Source organism: Acinonyx jubatus, chromosome F2 (assembly GCF_027475565.1).
Source record: "Acinonyx jubatus isolate Ajub_Pintada_27869175 chromosome F2, VMU_Ajub_asm_v1.0, whole genome shotgun sequence".
In the NCBI taxonomy this organism is placed as follows: Eukaryota; Metazoa; Chordata; class Mammalia; order Carnivora; family Felidae; genus Acinonyx; species Acinonyx jubatus.
In genome coordinates this window covers 47,570,248-47,595,935 of record NC_069394.1, presented here as the reverse complement: position 1 = coordinate 47,595,935, position 25,688 = coordinate 47,570,248, and positions in this window count along the sequence as shown.

Here is a 25,688-nt window from a genome sequence, read left to right as displayed (position 1 = left end):
TCTTTTAGCCAATAAGAATGCAACTGTCTACTTGAGTTTATGGTGCCTCACAATGTATGTACTGCAAAATGCCCCCAGGGAAAAGTCTTCATGAACATGAATATCACTCAGTGAGACTCAAATCCCTTCCTTTAAGAATAGATTCCCTCTAGTTCTTGCCTGGTTAGGAATTTGTTAAGAACTCTCCAATAGCTGTTTCTATATTTTATCCAGAATTTATTATTGTTATATACAGGAGGGATAATGTCATAAGCAATTCTGTTGTTAATGTACTGAAACCTCACCTTGGTTTCAGTTTATTTTTAAAATAGAGATTATAGAAATAATACCTAATTCTTAAGGAAGTTATATGGATTTAATCAGGTCATACATGCATACCTATAGGTCTTTAAAGCAATTTTAGCATATAGTAGAAGCTTGATTTTATTACAATAATTTCTAACGTAAGCTCCTTCTAAGGAGCTAAGACATCTTTGCAAATGCCCGAACTTTGAGTGACATGCTTTGTTTCTTGATTACATTTAATTCCCCCCCAAAGACATAGAAATACGGGTTAAGCAAATATTTGGGTTATTCAAAATGGAAAATATTTTAAACTACAATTATCTGGACACTGATGATTTAGCAAAAATTAATTGAAATACTACTATATGCTATAACTCTGCTTGATTCTGAAAATAAGAGTAGGTAAAATACAAATAATCCAGAATATCTATATAATGTTTTTCACCCCATTTTTCCCCATGGAAACAGGATCTTAACAACAAATTATCATAAGTAAATATAGTAACATTAGCACCCAAAATATCAATAATTTCTATTTAATCATAATATTTCTGGAATTGATACATGGTGTTATCAGACACAATAAAATAAAAGTTTTAGCCATGCACATCACACCTTATTTTGTATAATTTAGCAAAGCACTGTGGTGGTCTTTTGTAATATGTCAGAATACCTAAATAAAAACCATCCCATATAGCGAGACATACTTTTTTTGTACATATAGGAACATTTACTTTTTAAAAATGTTTATAACATTTGTATAACATTTTATAAAAAGTCAAGATCATAAAGCAAGATAAATACTCTAAAATATCAGTCAATCATAGATAAAACCATTCAGATAAAATATTTGTATTTGCCTTTTGAACACAGAAAGATATTTTAATACATATAACAACATAGTAACAGAAAGATGTTCATTCTCCATATTAAGATTATCTAACATCTAAAATCAGATTTCCTGAGTGAAAACCAGCCTTTCATGAAGGAAATGATTTAGAGTTGGTTAATATACTATAAAATATAGAATACCAATATTTACTCATTCTCCACATCTTTTAAGGGTGAAACGCTGAGCTATAATCTTATTACCATTAATATGTAACCCCCAAAATGTGTTCACTGCACAGTTCTTCATATAGGATTTGCTTCTCTTATATTGGCATACACATTCTCCAAAAAATTTAACTTACCCAGTGAAAAAAGATCAATGAGGGTTTTAGAATATTCTTTGAATGTTAATAAGAAGTCTTTATCCTAGTCAGCACCTAGGGAAAAAAAAAACAAAACTAATGCCAGTTTACTTTCAAATATCAATAAAACAATGCCACAATTAATGACTCAGAACCTTAAAAACTCTTTTTAAGTTCTTCCCATCCCCACTGCCATAACATTTATTTATTCATAGAATTAACCCAAACATAATTTTATTTCAGTTTCTAATGGACAGTTGAACAAACTTCAATTACATGATCCATTTATTTTTAGAGATGTATGACATAGTTGTAAATTGTAATATAGCCATTGTATTAGGAGGTATAATACAATATGCCAAAAATAATCACGACTGTTAGCAATATGACACACAGAGTAAGTTGATTGTTACTGTTTTCATTGGAAGTGGGGATATGACATGAAAACTAGATTCATCTTTTTCCTATGATGATCACTTCTGATTATAAAACCTGAGGGTTGAATTTCAGTATGACTTCTTCCTCTGAAAACACTCTTACCTCAATTTTTCCATAGGAGGTCAAAGTAACCATTAAGTGAAGCTTACTATGCCTTCTGATTTAACTGAAAGGAACACTGATATCAAGAATCAAGCTGTGGACACTCTTCCCCTGATGTAAATAATGTCACATCCATGATCTAAATAATGTCACATGTCATGGCCCAGGTGAAATCAATATTCTAGATTTAGACACGGGGACAGGCAATTTTTCCACCTTTTCTTTTGCAACAATGGAGAATTTGAAATTAAAATCATAAATCATACATTGTAGTTTAGAACTAACAAGTGATTTGGTCTCCAAAAGTTATTTTAGAATCAGAGCCAAGCAATACTAATTCAATGAAGTTGCACTAAAGTGTTGAGAGAATTTTGTGTGAACACTAAAGACCTATTCTGTAGGTCTATCCCACCTACAGTATGGATAAAAATGACTCCCATACTAATAAAGAGTAACTCAAACTCTCAAGTGGCTGAACTAGAACAGTTTCTGAAATACACACTCAGAAGTTAAAAATTGGTCAGTTTGCCCCCTTTCACGGTTTTAATTAATAGTATAGATATCATCATGACAGTTCTAGATTTACATAGATTTTGAATTTATATGCTACCTTTACCCATTTGAAGATCTACAACAGAACAAAGGTATACTACTGGTAATTTGGGTTTTTCACATTTAGCATGATTTCAATTAGTCACAAATTTCTATCCATAAAAGAACAGTTTTGAAGGTAAAAAGAAATATATCTTGAAATATATGGCAAGTTTTTTTTATCTTTCTCATAAATATTTTGTTTCAATGTTTCTTTACTTTCTTTTTTTCTTATTTATCTATTTTTTATTAATGTATTGCTCCAATCTAGACAGATCTTAACATTTATTCTTGTTTGGATTCATAGTAAATGATCTTCAAAATCTACAACTCCTCCAAATATCTCCAAACCAGTACCTACTTTTATTTTGGATTGGGTGCTTTTCTTCCTGCCAGGACCTTCTGCTTCCCTCTAACACAAAATTCCTCACCATCTATTGTAATTCACTTATGTGATCCTTCAAACTGTGTAGATTATATGATGCTTCTCTGTAGCTTCTACTTATATTCTTTATACTTGCAATTATTTGATCATTCATCATACAATCTGCCTTTCTCATTGCACCTGAACTCTATGATGGCAATTAATATTGATTACTGATTGACTAGCTTTTAAATTTCTACTTTTCTACTGAATTATTAAAGGTGAACATAGTGAGCCTGTGTCTCCATGCCTAGTAAACAGTAAATACTCGGTACATTTTGTTGAATGATCACCAACCATCTCTTTTTCCAGAATGTCTAATTGGGAAATCATATCACAGATCAATTTATAAAAAAAATATAAAGTCCACATTATAAATGATCTATCATCTGCACTGCCACTATGGCACCATGGCAGTTAAATATTAAAATTAGATGACTTGATTGTTTTCAACTGGCTCATCTTCTTCTACTGAGAGATTGTTTCAGTTTCACTTCCCTCAATGATGGGCTTTCTTCTCATTTTATGCATTTTTGCTTGTCTATTTATGCTAAGTCTTCAGTTACTATTTATACGTACATAAGTCAGAATATAATGTTTCAAGAGCAGACACTCCTATAAGTTGCAAACACATGTAACATTGCCACCTTGATATCTCCACTTTTCTACCTCAAACAACATATCTGTATCAAAAAATGACTTAGGATATTTTATATCTACTACCACACAAAGTGGTGTCTTTCCAATCCTAGTGAATAGATCAGCCATTCGTTTCATATCCTATTGATTATCTCAACAAATGTAGAAAAGCATTTGAGAAAATTCAACATCTAATCATGATAAAAAACACACAACAAACTGGGTATAGAGGGGAAATGCATCCACATCATAAAGACCATATATGACAAGCCCACATATCCTGTGCAGCAGGAAAAAGCTGAAAACTTTTCCTCTAAGATATGGAATGAGACAGGAAACCTTCCCCCACCACTTTTATTCAACATAGTACTGGAAGTTCTAGCCAAAGCAATTAGGCAAGAAACAGAAATAAAATCCATCCAAATTAGAAAGGAAAAAATAAAACTGTCTTTATCGCAGATGACATTATCCTATGTAGAGAAAATCCTAAAGATTCCACCAAAAACTGTTAGAATAAATAAATTCAGTAAAGTTGCATACAACAAAATCAATAAGCATAAATCATAAAGCATTTCATTAAAAAAATAATCCCACTTACAATATCATCAGAAAGAATAAGTACTTAGGAATAAAGTTTAAATAAGGAGATGAAAGATCTGTACATTGAAAGCTGTAAGATGCTAAAGAAAGAAATTGAAGACACAAATAAATGGAAAGCTATTCTATGTTCATGGATCAAAAGAATTAATATCCAGACTACCCAAAATAATCTATACACTCAATGTAATCTCTTATCAAAATTCCAATGTCATCTTTATAGAGATTAAAAAATAATACTAAAAGTTGTTTGGAACCACAAAAGACAGAATGGCTAAAGCAATTTTGAGAAAGAACAAAGCTGGGATCATGACACTCACTGATTTCAAACTATATTACAAAGCAGTAGCAATCAAAACAGTATGGTAGTGGCATAAAAACAGACACATTGATCAATGGAACAGAATACAGATCTCAGTAATAAACCCATGGAATTTTTGAAAAAAACATGCCAAAAATATATAATGGGGAAAGGATAGTTTCTTCAACAAAAGGTTTTGAGAATACTAGATAGTTATACATGAAAGAATAAAATGGGGCACCTATCTTGCAAGATAAACAAAAATCAACTCAAAATGGATTAAAGACTTGAATGTAAGTCCTGGAAATGTGAAAATGCTAGAAGAAAACATAGTGGGTAAGCTCCTTGACAGCAATCTTGGCAATGATTATTTGGATACCAAAGTGAATGCAAAAATAGCAAAATTAGACAAGTGAGCCACTTCAAACTGAAAAGCTTCTACACAGCAAAGGAAACTATCATCAAAATGAAAAGACAGCCTATGGAATAGGACAAACTATTTGAAACCACATATCCAATAAGGGGTTAATATCCAATATATGCAGGAATGCTCACAACTCAATAGCAAAAAATCAAATAACCCAATTAAAAAATGAGCAAAAGACCTGAATAGATATTTTATTTCAAAGATGATATACAAATGACCAACAGGCACATGAAAAGATGCTCAACATTACTAACCATAACGAAATGGAAATCAAAACCACAATGTGATATCACCTCCCTCTTGTTGGATGTCTGTTATCAAAGAGACAAGAGATAACAGGGGTGCCTGGATGGCTCTGTCAGTTAAGCTTCTTACTCTTGATTTCAGCTCAGATCATGGGATCAAGCCCCTCATCTGGCTCCTCATGAGCATGGAGCCTGTTTAAGATTCTCTCTCTCTCCCTCTGCCCCTCTCCCTTACTCACACATGCTCTCTCTCCCTCTCTCTCTCATATAAATAAATAAATAAATAAACAAATAAATAAGTAAATAAAACCATAATTAAAAAAAACAATAGATAATAAATGCTGGTGAGGTTGTGGTGGAAAGGAGCCCTTGTACACTGTTGGTGGGAATGTAAACTGGTTGTAGCTACTATGGAAAACAGTCTGGTTTCTCAAGAAGTTAAAAAAAGAACTGCCATAGGATCCAGTAGTTCTACTTCTGGATATATGTCCAACATAAAGGAAATTGTTATCTCAAAGGGATGTCTGTACTCCCATAATTGCACCATTATTCATAAGAGCCAAGATATAAAAACAGCCTTATGTCTATCAATGGATCAATGGACAAAGAAAATGTGCTGTTTATACAGTGCAATATTATTGAGCCTTAAAAATAAGGAAATCCTGTCATTTGTGACAACATGGATGAACTTGGACAGCATAATGTTAAGTGGAATAAGCCAGACAGAGAAAAACAAACACTGCATGGTGCATGGGATCATTTATATATGCAATCTAAGCAAACAACAATCCCTCCCCCCCTCCCCACAAAAAACGGTTAAACTCACAGAAAAGAGAGAGTAGAAGTGGTTTCCAAGGCTGAGGAATAGGAGAAATAGGAAGAGGTAGGTAAAAGGGTACAAACTTTCAGTTATAAGATGAATAGTCTGAGGATCTAAAATATAACATGGTGATCATAGTTGATAACACTGTATTGTGTAATTGAAATTCGTGAAGAAAGTAGAACTTTTGAGAGAAAATTTCTCTAGTTCTCTAGAGAATCCAGGCTCAGAAACCCCACTCAACATGTCATCTGACACCCATTCCAAATCCCCTGCTGTCAGCAGAGATAACTGCTGAAACTCAAAGTATTTATAAAAATATTTTCCCCTGTGTTTGTTTCTCAAACAACAATGAGACCCCTACAGATAGAAATGGAGAGTCCCCAAACCTCTTTTTATATGGTCTTATGGAACTTGTTTTTCAGCAAAGGAAAAAAATATCCAAATATTATGAAATAATGCAGACATGTGAGTGTTTGACACACGTTTGTCAAGGATTAAAGCATTAGGTGAAAAAAAGGAAGGAAACCAGATTGGTATTAATATAATACCATGGTAAACACTATTTCATTAAGCCTCATGGATATGGGAACTACAGGACTGTCACTATGAAATATTTAAACAACATGTGAGGAAAATGAAATTGAAAGAAAAGGAGCAAAGTAGACACTTCTGAAAAATTTTGACAGAACATTGTCAGGTACAGGAAGTAAGGAAGATAAAAAGAAGAAAAAATATAGCCTAATGATGCACATTAAAAAATCTAGAACAGATTTTATAAATAATATATAAAACTTGCTTAATAATTCATTAGCTAGTTTCTTTCCTAACACCTAGTTTTCTAGACCCCTCTCTTTCCCCATAGAGTTGGTAAATTTGGATATTTTGAATATGGAATGTGTTTTGCCAAGCAATGAATTCGCTTTATACTCACTCTGGTCAATACTAACATTTCTTGCATTTATTCTTAATACTTAAAAACAATCTGCCAATCATTTTAAATATACATTTACTAAGACCTGAGTATTTTGATAAATGTGCTATTTTACAAATCTTCTTTTAAAGAAAGGAGAAACATGAAGCCAAAGAGCTTATCTTACTGGCTCAAAAAGACACACTCACACATCAGACCACGGGTTTGCTTATAGGTCCTGTGTGACAGGCTACAGTTAAGCTAGCATCCTATACTCCATATGTCATTGCCATGTTGGTCCTCAACGCACAGACTGTAACTGATTCTCAGTTCTAAATATAAAGGCAATGAATCCTTCCCCAAATCAACACCCAGTATGACAGCGGATGCACCAATGTTGGTACCAGATTCTCTCTGCCTTTCAGCCTTGTTAAATGCAGAGAAGTGAATTAGAAAGAACAATGGCACATAGTGCAAGGATCAAAGCATTAGGAGTAACATCTTCAACATAACAAATTTCTTTTTGGTAGGAATAATACAAAGCTAATACCTTTAAAAGGAAATGGGATTGTACTTTTTAAAACTATAACATTACTAACAAAGAATTACTCAACATATTTACTGGCTTTCAATCAGCATCAATTATAGAAGGTAAGGTTTTTCAATGTGACTTTTTCTAATTGTTCATTCGTTAATTATTAATTAAGTATTAATTCATTATCTACTAAGTGCTAGGGATTATGGTTGGTGCTAAGGATATAATGGCAAATGAAACAGCTTTGTTGCTTCCACTTAAGGATTTTAAGTCTAGACGATTGTATCGGGAGTAATCTGTTACAAAGGAATCAGAAGGAACAGCAGTTTTCAAAACTGTCATGAACTTGGGACTATGATTTAATACCTTCTGAGAGAAATATAATCATTTTTAGAACATTTCTAAGTAGAGTTTGGACAACTTTATTTAGCAGCCACAAGAAGTCAATATATTAGCAGAAGGTTTAAGAGATAGGCAGTCCCAAATTCACTATTAAAACACCATGTAACACTAATGTAAGTAGGGTACAGGCTCTTAATGGCCAAAACACGGGGCTCAGCTTTGGACTGCTGAACATTTGTCCTACGGCCCACTAACTAGTCTCAACTAGTGCTCAGGAGATAATATTAAGAAACATTAGGGTAGTTAACTCATTGTCTCCTAAAGAATTGGAGCTTATAAAGGAAAAATATTAATATCTGTTAGGCTAAATAAACATTTTTTTCTTTAATAATTAAAACATTTTTGTCTGGTAGTTACTTAATAGAGAAATAAGATTTGATTTTGATAGGATTTATATCTATTAAAATTTGTTTCTTTATTGTCTTTGGCAAGAATTGAGTTTGAAGTACTTGATAGCCTGTGTTCCTCTATATATATATCTGAAGAACTCTTGTTCATGCCCTGAGGCCAGGAATTCAACCCCTTCACCTACCCAGCTACTTGAAGGCCCCACTAACTACAAATGTAAGGACTTTGAGCATTGGCTCTTGGCATTCTCAAACGATCTTAGCTCCTGCATATTTCTACCTCTCTTATTCTTAATTTTAGAGACCACTTGACTGAGTTTTTAAATTAAATTTACTTTTATTCTTACTTTTATATTGCTCCCATAAGTTTATATCTTTCAGGAGTTTACAATTTTATTGATTTACTAGCTTTATTATTCTCTCTAAAATTAACATTTTATAATTCTACTTGCTTAAAGAAGTGTATTGGCTTTTGCTTTTATTTCTTTGTAGTATTAGAATCATACCAAACCATTATCAATTAGAGTTCTCAGTTGTTTTATCTCATTTTCAGCTTTTGTATTTGGTATCTTTATTATTCTAATTACTCTTAATGCTTTATAATTTCTTAATTTTGTTACAATGTTTTTTCCCTTGAATTTTTCCTATATTAAATAATAACCTCTGATATTGCATAAGAATAAAGCAATAAGCAAAATGCCAGGAAAAAAAGATCAAAGAAGCCAACAGGCAAAATATAATCACAAACAATTTAAAATTACCATAATTTTTGGCTTTTTAATTCTCTGTGAAAGAAACACTTTATGTTACATTTTATTTTTATTTATTTTTAAATGTTTATTTATTTTGAGAGAGAGAGAGAGAGCACATGCGCAAGAGAGACTTTGAGCGTAAGTGGGGGAAGGGCCAGGAGAGAGGAAGAGAGAGAATCCCATGCTATCAGCACAGAGCTTGATGCGGGGCTTAAACCCATGAACCACGAGATCATGACCTGAGCCAAAATGAAGAGTCAAATGCTTAACAGACTGAGCCACTCAAGCATCCCATGTTACATTTTATTTTTATATAAAGAGTTCATTTGATCTATTAGAGTCAACATGTTTTGAGAATTTCTCTTAGCATTTCTTTTTAACTAATAGTTCCCTAAGTCCAGCACTTCAGTTCTAGGCTCTTCTTTCCCACCCTGTAGACCCTGCCACAAACGCTAACTATACCAACCAAGTCCACAGTCTGCACCTGGATGGGGGGTCCCTGTATATTGCCACTTCACCTGATGAGGAAGATTTTTCTCATCATATGACCCCATCTTCTTATCACAGGGCCTCAAGCAGAGCAATATTAAAAGTATTATAAAGGACCTAAAGAATGTTAAATGAGTTGTTAAATAAAACTCACAGAGAGACAAATATTACTCGTGTTTTAGTTGTATTAGGACTCTTCTGATTTCTATTTAATTACTTCTGGGCTTTGAATCATTAAAGAGTGAATTTTTGAACAGTAGCAAATCAGATGTTACAAAAAAGTTAGTCTGAACTCTGGTGGCTAGCTCAGGTGGTCTTGTGATGACAGAAACATTCTATCCGTTGCTTTATTAATGGGTATACTTAATGTTTTATGTATACTACCAATGTAAGCAAATTACTTTCACTGAACATTTATTTAAATTCCACCTGTCACTTTGGATAGAACTGGCATTGTTGTGTAATGTGTGAAAATGTGTGTATATGCATCTGCACACACGTGACTCTAAATAAAATGGTTTCCTTTAATGTATTTATATTAAACCCAGACTTTTGTAAAGAAAAAAATAACAATTTTAGAGAAAATCTAACGTTCTTGCCCATCTCTTCTCCAAGGCATTTGCTACCATCTCATATACCTTGCTCTGTCAACTTCCTTCTCTCTATCTACTGTCTCTGCTCCCACCTGCTTTTCCTATCAGTATTTAAAATTCATTAAATCTCTTAATAGGTAAATAAATAAAATATTTCACAAATTCATCTACCTATTCAAAAAACACACACAAATGTGGTAGGGGGGATGGGTAAAAGGGAGCAAGAGATACAGGCTTCCAGTTATGGAATGAATACATCACAGGAATAAAAGGTACAGCATAGGGAATATAGCCACTGATAGTATTGTATGGTGACAGATGTAGCTACACTTGTGGTGAGCATAGTATAATATATATAGACTTGCCCAATCACTATGCTGTACACCTGAAACTAATGTAACATTGTGTGTCAATTATACTTCAATACAAAAGAAAAAGAATGAAATTGCCAATTAAAAAAAAAGGAAAGAAGAAAACAAGCAAAGTCTAAATAACTCTCATATCCAAGAGTATTTGGATATATGATGACAAAATGTAATTCAATATTAAACAGGCTGCTTGAAAAGAACAAGAGGTATAAAGCAAGAAAATATGAATAAAATATGAACTTCAGTTAATAAGAATTTATCAATATTATTAGTTCAGTAATTATAGCAAATGTACCATACTAATATAAGGTATTAATAATGGGGAAAATTGGGGCACCTGGGCGACTCAGTCAGTTACATGGTTGTCTCTTGTTTTTGGCTCAGGTCACGATCCCACCGTTTGTGAGCTAGAGCCCCAAGTAGGTCTCTACACTGACAGCATGGAGTCTGCTTGGGAATCTCTTGCCATCGCTCTCTGCCCCACCCCCTCTCATGCTCGCTCTCTCTCTCTCTCTCTCTCCCCCTCTCAAAATAAATCAACTTAAAAAAAAAAGAAAGAAAGAAATACTTTCACCCTCTGTCCACTATTCTTTTTCTCCAGTTTATTTCTCATTTGACTGACTTCTAACTTCTGACCATATCATTCAGTTTTCGCTAAGGTAATTAAAGACTTCTTGTTGCTAAATCTGATACACTCAGATCAAGGGAAATGATTTAGTCTGGGGTGGGATAATCAGGGAAGGTGTCCAAGAACAAATTAAACTTTCTAAATGTAGAAACTGAAATCACCTACCAAGTGTTAATCAGGATGAATGTAAAAAGGCACTAACTTAATGAAAGAAATATAATCCTTCAAAGCAAAAAAGACAAATCCAAGATCTCTCAAGTTTCCAAAGAGAAAAAAATAATATGCTTACAAAAGAATGAGTACAAACTGCCACTGAACTCATCAGTGGGACAGTGCTTTCAATGTTCTGAGGGACAATGATTTTACCCTAGAATTTTATACTAGCTATTGATTAAATGTAAAGGTAGAATAAAAAATTACCAAGATTCAGAAACTTTTCCTACTGTATAACTTTTCTTCAGAAGTTAGTTCATGATTTAGTAAATAGTAAACCAAAACCAAAACCAAAACAGAGGGAAATCTTAAAACATCTATGCTGTTATACAGAAAAAGACAAAATTAAAAAGAGAGATGGGGAGGTTTGGGAGTATGACTTCCAAAACAAAAAGCAGAATTTTATAAAATAAAGATATGGAGAAACATTTAAGCTATAGCAATGGTACAAAACAAAAGGGGTAGAAAGAGGCAGAAAATGGGGCAACTAACACAACCAGAGAAATAAGGCACTTTGTTAAAGGTGGCAGAGTTGCAGATGGAAAAAGTCAGTCATTGAATCATCTAATCAGGTACAACTACATTAGATTCTTAAGTCAGTAAGCAAACAAAATCTCTGAGATCTGGATAGTATCTGTTGTCGTACCCAGTGTTTCTTTAACTAATTCACCTTCCTAGGTCTATGTAATGCTTTATTTTATTTTTTTGCCTAAATTTCACCTTGTCTGATACTATAACCCATCCCCCACCCCTTATTGCTTTGCTTATCCCTCTCCCTTTTTGTTTTTCCTTTTCTCCCCTCTTCCTCCTCCTCTTCCTTTTCTTTTTCTTCTTCTCCTCTTCTCCCTTCTCCTCCTCCTTCTTTGCTATTGAATTTCCCTGCTAGAATTTTAGTTTAATTTTTAAAACTCACTTTGTTTTAAATTAATCTATTGTGCAAAACAAAGAGTTGGATTTTTGTTTAGTGATCCAATCTGAAATTCTTTAACAGATGAATTTAGACTATTTACATTTATTGATGTAATAGCTATTTTGTTATTTCCTTCATATTATTTATTGTTTTATAATTGTAAGATTTTGTTATATGTTTTCTGCATTTACTTAAAAAAAATTTAATGTTTATTTATCTTTGAGAGAGAGAGAGAGACAGAGAGACAGAGTGAGAGCAAGGGAGGAGCAGAGAGAGAGGGAGACACAGAATCTGAAGCAAACTCCAGGCTCCAGTTGTCAGCACAGATCCACTGCAGGGCTCACACCCACTAACCATGAGATCATGACCTGAGCCAAAGTTGGGCGCTTAACCGACTGAGCCACCAGGCGCCCCTGCATTTACTTCCAATATTTTGGATGGCTTGTCTTTTCATTTTAGAGTACCTTTGTAATTAAAATGTAATCCTTTATCTAGTTCCCTTAACCTTTTATTTTTGTAGACAATATTATTTCCCTAAGAGCAATAATAAAAGTAACACATCTTCTCTTCCTCCTCATCCTTTCCTTATTTTTCTTGACCATAGGATATTAGACAATATTGTTTTCTTTGCTCTTTATCCTATATCACCAACAGTTTTGTTAGAAATATGAGGCCAACTGAAATGTTTCACCCTCATAAATGATCTTTTTGCCTCGCTACTGATTTGCATGTATTTGAAGACTTGCAATGTTATTACAATATATTTGTGCTGACCATTTTAAGTCATGTTCTCCTCCGATATTTAGTGTGCCATTTAAATATCTACTCAAAAGACATGCTTTATTTCCATATTTTTAAAAAATTATATTTTATTACATTTCTCTGTACATTTACTTTCTTGCTCTTTTTTTTGTAGATTATAATCATGTATCTGGTGGTATTTCTTTTGCCATCTGTTTAGCTATGATTTTCTTTGTAAAAATTTTAATACTTCCTATATACCATTTTATTTTGTTTGTATAATTTCCTTCTTCTGTATTCCTTACTGATGTCTGCAGTGTTTACTTTCCCAAATGCTTCTTCCATTTTCTTCATTTATTGTATTTCTTTTACTTTTTTCCTGTTTTGCCTGTTCACATACCATTTCCTACTATTGTTATATCATCTTTTTTTCTGCTTCTTGCATTTCTGTTTTATCGATTTCTTTTAAGGTGTGACTGTTTTATTAATGTTTTCTATTTCCTTATCATGGTAATATACCTGGTCATAATTTTCATTTGCTCAGGGCAATGTTTTTTCTGTTCAATATGCTGTTAATAACTAATCACTCTTTTCTTTCTTACATCATTTTTGTATCTATGCTGGCTTAGTTTTTATTTCCTTACCCATGAATGACAAGGTTTTTCTGAACCACCTCTTTGCAAGTTTTAGGGGAGGCACACAAGGGATCAAGAGGGCATTTCAGAATAATGGATTTTATTTCAGAATAATGAACACAAGTGTTCTTTTCTCTCTTTCTCCCAAGAGACTACAGATACCTTGCAAAAAAAAAAAAGTTTGTCAAGGTGATTTTATTGTAGCCTCATATACTCATCATCTCAAAATCATACTGTGTTCTAGGGAACATCTTGTGCCAGCTCAGCTCACCCCAGTTTTCAACTTGATGTTAAAAAACAGAAAGTAGAGATTTTGTAACTCACAGAGTCCTTCTTTCCAACATGCTTTTTTGTGCTAGTACTTTCTGAGATGCACTGCTTCTGGCCCTTCTCAATGCTGTGATCTTTCTCCATGGCTTCTCAGCTTCATTTCTTCCTGCACAGCTTCTGCCTAATTTCAGCTCTGTTGGCAACCCTTACCTTTAACACAACACCTGGGGAGTATATTGTCTACTCCTTTAGCTGAATTTGGAGTTGTGATAGTGTTTGTTTTTAAATAACTTCCAGAAGGAGAAGGAACGCCAGTTGTTTTTTGTTTGTTTGGTTTGGTTTTATTTTTTTTTAATTTCTTTTAATGTTCATTTATTTTTGAGAGAGATGGAGTGCAAGTGGGGAGGGGCAAAGAAAGAGGGAGACAGAATCTGAACCAGGCTACAGGCTCTGAACTGTCAACACAGAACCCAACACAGGTCTCGAACTCACAAACTGCGAGATCATGACCTGAGCTGAAGTCAGATGCTTAACCCACTGAGCCACCAAGACGCCCCTAGACAGTTGTTGATTTACATAGTTACATTACTAGTAGAAGTCTATCCAGATATTTTAAAACAACTAATTTTGACTATTTACTGATTTTTCATTTGTTGAAACTATTTTTAAATTTCCCACAACAGAAGAAAAAGTTCAAACACACATCATGAAGCTCAAAAAAAGGCAAACATTCCTTTTTTCCCATCATTGTCACCAACTAGAACCCAAGACCTGTCATTTACTGTCCACTTCCTTGTACTCATTAACCTTTGTCTTACATTTTTCCTTAGGCTCTTTCTTCCGGCTTACCTCTTAACTCAGGCATAAGAAACCCAAAACCACCTCTCAGGTGATGGCAACTGCTCTGACCAGACCTCCCACCAGCCCAGACCACTCATACTTTTTGAATTAAACCCCCAACTTGTGCCTGTGTAGATGGATCATGGAGAGACCTCATGCGTGCACGTGCGCTCCCTCTCTCTCTCTCTCTCTCAAAATAAATAAACAAATAATAAATTAATAAATAAATAAAATAAAAGTGTATTGTATTTAATGTTAATGAACTCTTCTTTATTCTTCTCCTACTCTTTCATAGCATCTAGTATGTTGTATTTCCTCTTATCTATGGATATCAATTATAATTTTTGTGAGGGTTCTCCTGCTGTCTTCATTGTCTTTTTCTTCAATTTCATTTTTGTCTGTTGGGATGTTTTTTGTTGTTGTTTTAAATATTAGAGACTTTCTTCAGTGAAGGATGACCCTTGACCCTCCCTTTATGATTAAGGATAAAGCCTCTTGGGGTGTGGACTTTACTACAGGATGATGAAACAGGGACAGGCTTTTCAATGGGTGTTCACTATCTGTGGATCATTTCTCTTGCACTGGTCAGTTTTCCCAGAAAGGAATCCTCTCACTTGCTCATAACCTTTGCTACCATGTTCTATGAAACAAGTAGTGAAGGGACTAGAAAGAGGGAACTTGCCTTTTATGTGGAATTTTTGTCATAGCACCTCACACTTAATAATGCCTGTTGTCTGAAGATGCACAATCTTTTTGATTCAAATGCTCTGGAGAGCAAAACTGTAATCTTTTGCTCTTGGGATGGGGAGGGATTGTCTGAATTGTTGGTGAAAGAGGAGGGAATCCAGAGGTACAAATACTTCTTAAACAGATTTTCAGTCAACCAAGCTATTTTAAAACTTCCTTGAGTGTGATCTTTAGGGATTCCTAATGCCCTCAATTCATGAAGTTTGCAATAAATCTGCAGAGATGAATTTATGTGCCTCTTAGCATCCTACACATATCTTTTCTCTCTCTCTCTATGTCCTAATTCAGATGACATTTGTTCATTTGCTTTTTGGCTTACACAATTTGTGAACACCTGTCAACAACTGCCACCTTTGGGCCTATCCTCATTATTTTTGTTGAGAGTATGATAATAATAATATCTGTACTATAATCTTTGTAGCTTCAAATTCTTTATGCAGCCACTTTATTTTATTCAGTGTTTTCCCCCATTATACGGTCTTTTATTTAATGTAATATAGAAAATAAATTCTGTTTTTAAATAAAAATAGTTCATCTAAAATATAGTCAAAGAAGATACATTTCAATCAAAATAATTCCAAGTGTTACTGACACTACCCTCTTGATAAATTAAATAAAAATGGAAAATTCATGAACTATCCTGAAAAAATGATTTAAGCCAATATTAACATGAAAAGTTAATTAAATTAGAGTAAAACTTCTTTCTGTGATTTTATTTTGTCTTACAATAAAGAGGTACGTAATTTCTTTGTTACTGTAAGTCCAATTATTCAGAGAGAGCAAATGCTTAAAATGTTAAAATTTCACTGATAAACACACATTCCTTTTTTGACATAGACAAGGCTGAAATTGTACCTTTACTCATGCACTTTTATTTAAAAAATAAAAATTGTGTGCATCTGATTCTTGTTATTCTGCTTAGCCAAGTGTGTTTGGATTATCTGTATTTGGGGAAAGAAGTTTTTGGCAAGGATTCTTCAAACAATTTCACTTTAAGTATGGTAAACCTATGTGATGTGAATGGTAAATACTTTTTTGAAATCATATAAGACACTAAGAGAAGATTTTCTATTTGTTGAGTGAAAGGGTAATGGAATGAACAAATGTAGATTAAAGATACAGAATTTCATCACTGAATTCTACATAGAGGCTTTTATATTGCAAAGGTACATTCAATTCTCTGAGGGTAATTTTTATACTTCTGATTTCATTTTCTTATATTTTATGTTTATTCAACATAGCCTTATTAATTGATATATCCTGTATATTTAAACAAATACTTTTAACACCATGAAAGGTACTGGGGGAAATCTGGAGAGAGGGATTTCTAACAAATAAACAGAACTTTTTTTTTTTTTAATTTTTAGAGGTGTTCATTTTTGAGAGAGCACAAGCTGGGGATGGGAAGACAGAGAAGGGGACAGAGGGTGGGTGGTGGGCTCTATGATGACAGCAGTGAGTCCGATGCAGGGCTCAAACTCATGAACCATGAGATCATGACCTGAGCCAAAATCAGATGCTCAACTGACCGAGCCACTCAGGTGCCCCACTAGGAAGAAATATTGATAATAAAACTATTTCTTATTAAGCAACTGATATATTTCAAGTAAGACATTATATATTTTGCACATATTATTAAGACTGGAAAATTGACAAGGTGAGCAATGGCACTTGCGGCCAGAGAAATATATCTAATGGTAAAAAGTTATAGGAATTTTTGAAAAAGGAGAGTGGAAATAAGGGTTAGGAGAGATAAATGTTGAAAACGTCAAATGCAGCATGCTGTGAGCATGGGTTTTGTTATTTTCCTATCTCCCTCTATTATTTTTTTCAATTCCCATTTGGTTTCTGTCTTAGTCTGAGAAATGCAACCTTTTTACACACCTACCAGGAAAATTCTCTGGTTGATATTTTTAGCTTAATCAAAAACAAGAAATACCATTTTGTGGGACAGTCTCCCGCCCAGAGTATGGATTTTTTACCAATTTTGGAGATGGAGGGATTTTGAAGGCTCTTGCATCCCATTTCTGTGTTTATACAAACTTGACACAATGTTGCCGTGATGAAGTTCAACTATAACCATGATGTTTACATATACTTGTCACTAAAAACTATGTTATTGAAAATTAATTTTTGCTTGTGAAGATTTTACATACAAGATGGGTCATATATTTTATTCTCCAAAGTAACTGTTATCCCAGCAAAGATTTCTTAAAAAGATCAATTGATTGTATTATTTATAATGCAAACATCTGAGTCATGGAGCGCCTGGGTGGCAGTCAGTTGAGCGTCCGACTTCGGCTCAGGTCATGATCTCACAGTTTGTGAGTTTGAGCCCCGTGTCAGGCTCTGTGCTGACAGCTCGGAGCCTGGAGCCTGCTTCTGATTCTGTGTCTCCCTCTCTCTCTGCCCCTCCCCTGCTCATACTCTGTCTCTCTCTCTTTCAAAAATGAATAAACTTAAAAAAAAAACAAAAAAACAAAAAACATCTGAGTCATAATAGCAATTACTTCTAGAAATTTTTTAGAAAAAAAATAGTGTTTAATTTTGTCAAAACAGAATTAGGTCAAATTCATTTAAGGTTAGGAATGTAAAATTAGAAAACAAAGTATTGCATAGATTTGTCTTTTCAATAATGTCAGGAATAAGATCCTGAATGTCATTGGTAGCATTAATCTAGCTATGTGCTACACTGAAAAAGATATGGATTTTTGAACTTCTGAGTCTTTTTTTTTAAGTTTATTTATTTTGAGAGAGAGAACACACATGTGAGCAGGGGAGGGGTGGAGAAAAAGGGAGAGAGAAAATCCCAGGCAAGCTCTGTGCTGTCAGTGCAGAGCCTAACACAGAGCTCCATCTCACAAACCATGAGCTCATGACCTGAGCTGAGATCAACAGTCAGATGCTTAACTGACTGAACCACCCAGGTGCTCCTGAACTTCTGAGTCTTAAAAAAATCTATTTGTTATCACAGTAACCCAATTCTGAAAAACAAAAACAAAAACAAACAAACAAAAAAAAAAAAACAGGGCTTACTTCTATTTTGTTAGTTGTATTTTTGTACTTAATTTAAAACTGAATCTGAACCCAAAATAATGAGAATTAATAGAATTCAAATTTAAATTTAGAGTTATAAAACTAGTAGGAAATTTTATAATTTGGTCACACAGTAATTTTACATTTTTATAGATAATATGGGATCAATAGATGCAATGACACTGTCCTTAAAAATGAGGAAATGGAAAATGTTACAATCCAGGAAGTTTAGATGGAAGTGGCCATCTAATTAAGTAATATTTTGATAGCATGAGTGTCCAACTGGCCAGAAATTAATACTGTCATCTGGTTTTCACTTGGATGTCATTAAGTGCTTCTGCTCTTGGGGGATGCATCAGATTTTTATAGTACTATCTCATATCCTTTATGTAATGAAAGCCTAGTAATTTCTTTATGTAACTAGATTTTTTTCATGATTAAAAAAAGAAGGAAATAATCAAGATGTTTTTGTCCTCTTCTATTCATCTTGACACATTCAGAAATCTTTTATATTAATAATTTATCGCTTACTGCACCACGCTTGTACAAATTTCCCCAGGCCGAAAGTTATTTAAAATTTGACCTGATTTACACCTTAGTTTCAAAGGGTAGACAGATAAAATACCTGAGGGGAAACTCAGAGCTATCACTAATATTCATAGCTATAAGGCCTAAGGAACAAATACATTCCAATTCTCTCCTTGAAACTCTTACCCTCACCAGTTTTCTCTCTGCAGATTTTGCCAGTACTTTTCTATTAAATCTTTCATTACTCTTTTGTCAGGGCCTACTCCTCAAGCTCTCTTAATTTTGGTGTTCTCTATTGTTCCTTCACACTCTTTCTATTCTTATTCTGTAAATTCTCAGTAATTTCATTTTTACCCAAGTCTTCAACTAACACCCAACATGGCTGCCAAACAGAGGTTCTCAATCTAACCCAAAGCTCTAAGGATTAATTCCTGATAGAAACTTTTAGCCAGATATTCTACAGATACCTCAAAAACTCAGTACAATTTTTACATCCAGACCAGAGAAGCCATTCCCCTGGGAATTAAATCTCTATTTCCTGCCCTCGAAACAAAAGGCAACTGGCATTGGAATGTTCTGCTATAGTGAGAGACAGATGCTATTTCAGACAAGGAGAACTGAATTACAGAAGTAGTTAGGGAAAAGAAGGGCAATGTAATTATCTTGTAAAACCCTACCTCAGAATATCTAAAGGAGAAGAATTTTCCAGGATGGGCAATTATTATTTTTCTCTCCTCTCTTTCTAAAGGTTCTGAGGAATTAGCATGGTATTTGAAACAGTAACATATGAGGACTGAGGAACTGTGTACATGTAGATCTAGACAATTTGCATGAAACATGATACCAATTTTGTTGACAACTAAATGAACACAGCATATTATAAGCACAATAGTTCATTTTTTCATAAAAATGTTTAATAATATCTAATTAAATTCTAAAATTTTCAGTTTTTTAATAATTTTAAATTTTATATTCATTTAGTATACTTTGAATTGTAATTTTCATAATTATAGAAAAAACATTTTTTTAATTGTTTTTAAAATTTTTTTTTAATGTTTGTTTATTTTTGAGACAGAGACAGAGCATGAGCAGGGGAGGGGCAGAGAGAGAGGAAGACACAGAATCTGAAGTAGGCTCCAGGCTCTGAGTTGTCAGCACAGAGCCCGACATGGGGCTCGAACCCATGGAGTGTGAGATCATGACCTGAGCTGAAGTCAGATGCTCAACCGACTGAGCCACCTAGGCGCCCCTTATTTTTTGTTTTTAATTTAAATTTTGGATGAATTGTATATTTCAATTGGACATACTTTAAACAGAATTATATTCTACTTTCAATCGTTAAATCATTCATTGAGTGCAATTCAACATCATGATAGTAATTCCAAGTACAAAAGTATAGCCCAGAAAAGGAAAAAAGAGAAAAAGAGACAAGAAATAAAAAGTTTTCCTAGGGAAAATATGAAAAAGTATATTTTTCAAAGTAGAAAGGATGTATTTTTTTAAACAATTCCTTAGCTTGGCTTAAAACTTTTAAATATTTAGAAACATACCATGTGTGCCTCCATTTGTACTCTTGCCATAGGCTCTAAAAATGTAGGGGTGGGCCTTCTCAAATTCTTTGTATTCACAACCTAGCTTAGTATTTTCCTCTAAATCTACCTTGCTTCATAAATTTTTTAACTTGATGTATGACACAGTCCTCTACCCAATTACTTAAACCAGAAACCTAAGTGTCACTCTAATTCTTCTTCACATCTAACCTCTAGTCACCAATATTTTATTTTTTAGTCCATTTCTAAAATATCTTTAGAACTGTCTCTTCCTGAGATATCTTTTTTGGTCAGCCTCTATAAAGCAGTCTCTCCTACCCTTCCATCCAGTAATACTTTACCTCAATCTAATTTCTTCCTTTTACTTAGTAGTTTGGAAATTATTATATTTATGTAGTTATTTGTCCACGATTAATCCTTACCTCTTCATGGAGTGTAGGCTCCAAGCAGGTTTACCTAGCTCATCACTGTATTTAAGGGTCTTAGAATAATAGTATCTGATACATAATAGCTACTCAATAAATAACTTGTTAATGAATAAATTTTCTCTGTCCACAAAGAAGGTTATCATTAGTTTTACAGATGCACTTAAAATATTCTTTCATTGACTGTTCAGAGAAACATTCTCTTAAATAACCAGATTTTCTTAGCTGCAGTGCTGATTAATGACATACCAAGCAAAATTAGGGTGATGAGAGACCTTGAATGCTCTAAGAGTTCTTCCCTCTTCTGACAACCCTTTGGACTTACTTCATTCTTAAAGAACCACCCACCTATTACATAACATATGATCATTATTTTTCTTAACAGGCTTTCTTTTTTTTATTCTAAGAGATAGTTTCTTAATAATGATCAAAAAATAATTAAACTATAAAGTCTGCAAATATAGGTATTCTTTAGCCTCTCACATGGTTTTCAGTTTTAATTGACCCACAAGATCAAAGTTTGTTTTTTGTTTTTTGTTTTCATTTGTCTATTTTAAACTGCATGGCTCTTGATTTAGAAAATAAACATATTAGGTCAAAGAGAGTCCAAGTTACTTATATTAAACACAACTTTGAAAATGACATATTAATTAATGTGTGGTTGTAGACATAATGTGTTATGTTTCTCCAATTAGATTCTTTGTCAGAAATAAGGGTTCTCAACATTTCTGGTAAATTCCATTACTTTTTTTTTTTTTTTTCTCTTTCCTACAGGGAGAATACAGGGCTTTTTTTTTTTTTTTTTTTTTTTTTTTTTTTTTTTTTTTTTTTCTCAATTCCTTGCTTTGGCTGCATTATTTCAGTGTATGGAACAGATGGCTTTCAAATTATTGAACTTGCTCTTGAGAAATGTCTTTGGAAATGCAAACTGAGTCATGAAAACCTTAAGCAATTTTTCACATGGTTTTCATAGAATTAGTCCATGGGACCTAGTTTTGAAAATGGATAACACGATTCATAATTAAGAGTAAAATTCCTAACTTCATACATGTTTTCCTTGATGATTAAATACTTTAAAGGCAACTGAGAAGATCTAACCATATAATGGTATATCAGTGAATATAAGTAAAACTTCAAAGCGGATTTAAATTAATCCAGGGAAGCAGAGAAAAGAAACTGATTTTAATTCTCTTCAACAAGTCATTCATTTTCTCTGGGTTTCTTTTATAAATTCTTTATATTTTTGGAAATGAGCCTGCCATACTCATATCTGAATAGTGAATAAGTAAGTGTCCCTATTCTGGCTAACCCCCTCCCCCCCCCCCCACACACACAGTATGCACCTTTCTAAAAGTTACAATTTTTGTGTGACTTTTAAAAAAATTTCCGCAGCACCAGACTCCAATGATGGCATCTGTAACCTTCACCATTTGAGGCCATCTGAGATGCTCAGCTCCCGGTAAGACCTTTGTGTGATCTTCCAGTCCTGGCCATGGTTAATTTAAAAAGCCCCGTTTACCTGGCCGGTCTCATGGCAGAAGCTGCCCTAGGTAAGCGCAACTTAGTGCACAGTCAATGCACTGCGGTATTTGAAGCAGGGGCGGGGTTAGCAGTCAAAGACGCAGCGCCCTCTGCCGGTCATACCCTTTGTATATTTGCATTTGTAGCCCGGGGAACCTTTGTCTCTGGATCCCTTTATCTGAGGCCTTTGGCAGAGGTCCCCAGGCTTCTCTGCCAAGGCCTCCTGAGTGGTTGGGAGGGAACACTTGACACTTCTCTCAAGTCTGGACTCAGTACCCCAGGGTCCATTAAACTGCGGGAACCTTTGGGGTCTTCCTCAATAACGGGTCAACCTCCACCGCCCGTTGACCTCCCTGGCCCTCCACCGGTGTTGCTCCGAAATCACAGGAGCTTCCCGGGGGATCTGCAACCGCGAAGGCCTAGGTGGGGGAGGAGGAGGGCAGAAGAAAGAGGAAGGCCACACCGGATTGCAGGTGGCAGGTTTGATAAACAAGGGAAGTTCCTTAGGACGTTGGTCGCCGCCAGCGGCAGCCTCAAGACCAGAATATCTCCACACTCGCTCACCAAATCTTAAACGTTCACACAGAGGCCTTACCTGCGTCTGCCCGATGCCCAGGCAGCTCCCCGCAGGCCGCATCCTCCAAAAGGCCTGGCGGCTGTGGCAATTCCCCAGCGGAAGTACATTGCAGGGAGGGGGTGTGGGGGTCCGCCTCACACAGGACCTGCTTGCGAGTCCCGCGCGATCACATCCTCGCCAGGACCTCCTGCCCCGGAGCAATGCCCGTTCCTTAGAGAAAGTGGAACAGGGGAGTCAGCGTTTTCTCCAGTTCAGACTCGTGCTTATACCGTGGCAGTAAGTCGTTAAAAGCTTTACCGATACTTTCCTTTTGGGCTTGTTGCATTAATCTGCTACTCTGACACCTGGCAGCTCAGCACTCTTTCCTGGCTCATTTGAGCGCCTGACCCACAACCTGCCTTCCTGTTGCTGCGGTCGCTCAGTCTCACGTGCCAGCCAGGTCAGGACTTTGGCTTCTCCTCCGGACATGTACACATCAAGGCCCGGACCACATTAACCTTGCTGCTCTCTTTTCTAATGTTCTTTCCACATTTCAATAACTGCCTCAAATGGGCCTTTTATTTATTTATTTATTTTCATTTTTCCTTTTTTTTTTTTTTTTTAAGTACCATGCCCACCTGTGGGGCTTGAACTCACGACCCAAGAGTCTCATGCTCCACCCACTGAGCCAGCCAGGCACCCCTCAAATGGCCATTTAAAATTTTACCTTTTCTGCATAATTGCCTCCTTTTTAGTTTTCTCCTCACTTCAGTGTGTGATTGAGAAAATGACAATTAAAATATTGGAAATTATAAAATTATGAGAAATTTATCATTAAAATATTTTAAATTCTAAAGTGATGAGAAATTTCTCATTCAAGTACTTTATAAAATTATAGATGCAACTTGGCTATGTTGCAGTAGATCTGGAAAGGAAAAGAGAAAATTAATAGTCTGTAATCCTATCACCCTCAGGCAATCTTTATTATCATTTGGGTATATATCTTGAAGACAGTTTTCATTACTATATCTAAACAGTAAGATACTAGTTACAGTGTAACTCCAAGCTTCCGTTCTTCCCACACCCAATATCCTACAGTTACCATATCTTAATGTTGATATATGGACTTCAAAATCATTGTTTTAATGACATTATGATAATTTGTAGTGAACTAATATAATTTGCTAAGCTATCTTGCTAAACATTTGTTTGAAATGTCGCTATTTTAGTTGTGTCAATCAATGTGCTAGCATGGGAGAGAAGTGGTACTTAGGAGGATATATAGCATGTATGAGTCAGGACCACAGTTCAGGGTACTGCTTTGAAAAACTTGGAACGCCATAGTTTACCACAAGTATGAATAGGGAAAAATGAAAATGTCAAGCCTAATATTATGTAGGAATACAGGGCTATTGTTATATATCCTTCATATTCTTGGGTTTATAACTGTACCAGAACTGTTTTCAGATTTTCTCTCTCTTTCTGAAGATTTACCTTGTCTTTAGGCTTTGGTTCTCTATTAGACTGAATCAGGCCCTGGTAAGAAAGTCCCTGAGAATTGCATCTTAACATTACAAAATTGACCACCTATCTCTCTTATTTGTTCTTATCCTCCAATGCTAGTTTCCCACATAAAAACTCAAAGATGGTTCAGGAATAAACAAAAACAGTTACTTTGTTGGTGAAAGTCCCCTTTAAAAAGTCCCTTTATGCTAGCATCAGAAGAACTACCTTAAGGAAGAACCATTAAGAAGCAAAAGGTTTTGTCTCATAAACCATAGAAAGCCAAGGGATAAGGGTATAAAAATGCTTCATTGTAAATAAAACAATGTGGTACCTACATAACAAAACAATCTTATTGTTTTAGGAGAAATAAAAAAGCAGGAAAACTTTAACAATTGTTCAAGAAATATTGATTTGTCCCCTTATGGTTGAAGCCTGTGCACACTGCTGTTTTCTTGGTCTGTGAGCATTTACTATATTAAAACAACTTGAGGAGCCTGGCTTGGTCAGTGGGAGGAGCATGCTACTCTTGATCTTGGGGTTGTGAGTTCGAGCCTCACATTGGGTGCAGAAATTACCAAAAAAAAAAAAAAAAAGAAGTAAACTTAAAAAAACAAAGGACAACTCATCGCATAGTAAAGGTCACTTGTTTTTAAGTGTGAACGTTATGACTTAAAAATGGTGACTAGGAGAACATGAAAGAAATGGACATAGGTTACAATAGGAGAGATTTAGACTATAATAATTTTTTTCTCCCCCCCCCCCCCCTTTAAAGGGTCTGTTCATTCAGGGAGGCTATGAAATACAATTACTTATAAAAGTCAAGACATCTAGGCATACATTTCCGTCTATCTGGGATGATACAGACATGGTCCTACCTAAAAGCCAGATGAATAGCTGAATTATTTTTATCATTCCAGTAAGTTGATACCATTTTTTAAAACTTAGTAGCTGTTTAGTCTCTCCTTGAAAAACAAACATAAAAACAAAAGAGTTTTGTCAGAGTTTTGTTAAGATATCTAACTAGTGAAACGTTATAAGGAAATGAAGACAATGCTTTATTCTCTTCTCTCTATGACTTCATAACATGGGCATGTTTTTTATTTAGGTGATTTTTTTTATAG